This window comes from Chrysochloris asiatica, unplaced genomic scaffold, assembly GCF_000296735.1.
Source record: "Chrysochloris asiatica unplaced genomic scaffold, ChrAsi1.0 scaffold01559, whole genome shotgun sequence".
Classification (NCBI taxonomy): Eukaryota; Metazoa; Chordata; class Mammalia; order Afrosoricida; family Chrysochloridae; genus Chrysochloris; species Chrysochloris asiatica.
Window position 1 is genome coordinate 3,642 of NW_006410077.1, and position 4,021 is coordinate 7,662.

At 37.0% G+C, this 4,021-nt stretch overlaps 1 pseudogene; it reads left to right on the top strand.

The window, feature by feature from the left end:
- Positions 1 to 740: 740 nt before the first annotated feature.
- LOC102821935 lies at positions 741 to 1,147 on the top strand (annotated as a pseudogene).
- Positions 1,148 to 4,021: the final 2,874 nt, after the last annotated feature.

Here is a 4,021-nt window from a genome sequence, read left to right on the forward strand (position 1 = left end):
TGGTCTGCTCAGCCTCTCAAGTGGAGATTTCTCATCTCTGGAGACATTCATCTATCTTGAAGTATAATGCTGTCTGTGATAGGATAATATCTATATGCCTACAAGGAATACCAGTTAACACCACTATTATTCAAATTTATGCACCAATCATTAAAGCCAGTGAAGATGACATCAGAGTTCTACCAGGTTCTTCAATCTGAAACTGATAAAGCATGCAATCAAGATATATGTATAATTAGTGATGATTGGATTGCAAAGATTGGGAAAAAAAAAAAAAAGATAGGATCAGTAGTTGGAAAATACAGCCTTGGCAATTAAAATAATAACAGAGGTTGCCTGATACGATTTTGCAAGACCAGTGACTTCTTCATTTCAAATACCTTTCTTAAACCACACAATATTGACAGTTATACACATGGACTTCACCAGATGGAATACACAGAAATCATACTGACTACGTCTGTGAGAAGAGATAGTGGAAAAGCTCATTATCATATAATTAGCCAAAAGAATGCCAGGGACAGACTATGAAGCAGACCATCAATTGCTCATATCTGAAGAGAATTAAAATAATTCCACAGGAGCCAAAATTTGACCTTTAACATATTCCACCTGATTTTAGAGATTATATGAAGAAGAGATTTGATGCATTAGACACTTATGACTGAAAACCTGAGACTTGCAGGATGACATCAAGAAAATCAGAGTTATTCTGAAGGGAGAATATTTTTGTTTCTGCTATGGCTGAGCTGATACAGAAGAAATCAGGAAGCACTAGAGAAATATCCACAGCTACAAAAGGGCTTGGATAAGTGCATGTCAGGGTGGCAGAAGCTTGAGGCTCAACTAACAGAAAACAACACTGTTAAGGAGGAGCTGGCTGTGCTGGATGGGACCAACATGGTCTTCAAACTTCTGGGTCCTGTGCTGGTCAAACAGGAACTAGGGGAAACTAGGGCCACCAAGGGGGAAGAGGCTGGACTTTATTACAGCGGAAATTAAGCGATGTGAATTCCAGCTCTGGGACCTGGAGAGGACGTCAGAGCCACAGAGAGAGACCCTGGTTCAGCTGCAGCAGGAGTTTCAGCGGGAAGGCCTGACCTCGTGGTGGGGGAGAAAGAGAAGGGAAAGAATGAGGCAGCTCTAGGATCTATACTGTAGCTAATAAAATGTGAAAACACACACAAAGGAACATCATACAGAAAGCAAAAGGTATTAAAGCAAATGGAAGAAATGTGATGAAAGTTCTGAACAGAAAATTTGTAAGGGCTGCTGACGAAGACAAAGTCAAATATTATAATGAAATGTGCAAAGACTTGAAGTTAGAAAATCAAATGGAAGAATACATTCAGCATTTCTCAAGCTGAAAGAATAGGAAACAATTCAAACCCTGACTTGCAATACTATAGAATTCTTTTGGCAAAATATTGAATGATGCAGAAAACCTCAAAAGAAGACGCAAAGAATACAGACAGTCACTGTACCAAAAAGAAATGTTTGATAAACAACTATTTCAGGAAATAATATATTATCAAGAGCAAATGGTACTGAAGGAAGAAGTCTAAACAGCATTGAAGGCATCAGCAGAGAACAAGGCTTCAGGAATCGTAGGCATTCACTCATCTATGCCAAGAAATTTAAAGACAGCTACTTGAACAACTAAACTGGAAGAGATCCATATTTGTGCCCATCCCAAAGAGAGGTAATCAAAGGGAATTTGGAAATCATCAGATGATATCACTAATATCATATACAAATAAAATTTTGCTCAAGATAGTTGAAAAATGGCTGCAATAGTACATTGAGAGGGAAATTCCAGATACTCAAGCGGAAATCAGACAAGGATGTGGAACTAGGGATATCATTGCTGACATCAGATGGATCTTGGCAGAAAACAGACAATACCAGGAAGATGTTTGTGTGTGCTTTGTTGACAATACAAAGACTTTTGATTGTATGACTCATGAAACACTATGGACAACATTGCAGAGAATGAGTATTCCGAAACAATCATGTTATTGAGGAATCTGTACATATGTTCAAGTAGAGCAAGGGGATACTGAATTGTTTTAAATTAAACAAGATGTGTGCCAGGGTTATATTCTTTCACTATACTTCTTTAATCTGTATGCTAAGAAAATAATTCAAGAAGCTGGATTATATGAAGAAGTACACAGCCTCAGGTTTGGAGGAAGGCTCATTAACAACCTTTGATTGCTGATGATACAACCTTGCTTGCTGAAAACGAAGAGGATTTAAAATACTTACTGATGGAGGTCAAAGACCGCAGTCATTGGTGTGGGTTGTACCTCAATGTAAACAAAACAAAAATCTTCACCACTGGAGCAATAAACAACATCATGATAAATGAAGAAATGAGGGAGCTCTGGTAACATAGTGGTTACAAGTCAGGTGGCTAACCTCAAGGTCAGAGGTTTGAAACTAACAGCTGTAGTTTATGGTAACTTTCTGTTCCCATAAAGATTTATAGCCTCAGGAACCATATACATGGTCACTATGAGTTGGAACTGACTCCATGGCATGTAATCACGAAATGGAAAAAGACAAGTTGTTAAGGATTTCATTTTGCTTGGATCAACCATCAACACTTATGAAGTAGCAATCAAGAAGTGAAAAAAGATATTACATTAGGCAAATCTGCTGCACAAGACCTCTTTAAAGTGTTGAAGAGAAAATGTCGGTTTGAGGACTAAAGTGCAGCTGGTCTTACAGAAGAACAAACAAATCTATGTTGAAAGAAGTACAACCAGAAGCCAAGATTGTCAGCCTTTGTCTCTCATACTTCAGACAGATTATCAGGAGGGATCAGTTTCTGGAGAAGAACATCATGCTTGGTAAAGAGGAGGGAGAGCAAAAAGGGTGACCTCCAATGAGATGAATGGGCCCAGTGCTGCAACAATGGTCTCAAGTGTAGTGGCTACTGTGAGGATGGGGCAAGATCAGGAGGTGTTTCATTCTGTTTGTACACAGGGTCGCTATGGGTCTGAACTTACTTGATGGCACCTAACAATAACAACAATTGAATTTTTAGTTATAATTCTTTATATTGTTGCATTAATGATTGCTAATTGGATAGCAATATACATCTTACTTATACTTACAAGCATTTTATTATAATTAATAATAAAATTTTGTTATAATAAAAATAGATGAGCAATACTCTTTAACTTATAATCATCCTTTATTTATAGTTATCCTATATATTATATTCAAAACTTAATAAACCTCATGTTGTTGAGCTACAAATTTTTCTTTAAAGAAGAATTTACAAAAAGTAATATATGATATGTTTATTCACATATTTATAATTTCTGATGTTCCATCTTTGTTTCTGTACATCTGAGGTTCTGTCTGATGACATTTCCCTTCATACAGAACTTTTTTAGCATTTATTTTTAGTTAAAATTTGCTTATAGTAAACTCTTTCTTTTTCTTTTTTTCCTGAAATTATTTTACATTATATAGCACTTGGACAGTTAAGTTTTATTTTATTTCATTTCAGCAGCATATTGATACAATACCATGACTTCTGGCCTCCAATATTTCTATGAGGGACTAGCTATCATGCATTTTGTTGTTGCAATAAGTACTATATTCTCTGACAGATTTCAAGATTTTCATTTTCTTTTTGCTTATCTGACATTTATTGTTGTTGTTGTTAGATGCCATCGAATCAGTACTGACTCATAGCAACCCTAGGCACAACAGAACAAATCACTGCCCACTCCTGGGCAAACCTCATAACTGTTGCCATGCTTGAGCCCATTGATGCTGCGACTTTGCCAATTCATCTTGTTGGGGGTCCTCCTCTTTTACTCTGACCCTCCACCTTACCAAACATGATTCCCTTTCTACAGCAATTGGTCCCTTTTGACAAATGTCCAAAGTATGAAAGATAAACTTTGGCCATCCTGGCCTCCAAGGAATAATCTGGCTGCAATTCTTCCAACACTGATCTGTTTGTTCTTTTGGCAGTCCATGGTACTTTCAGTATTCTCCT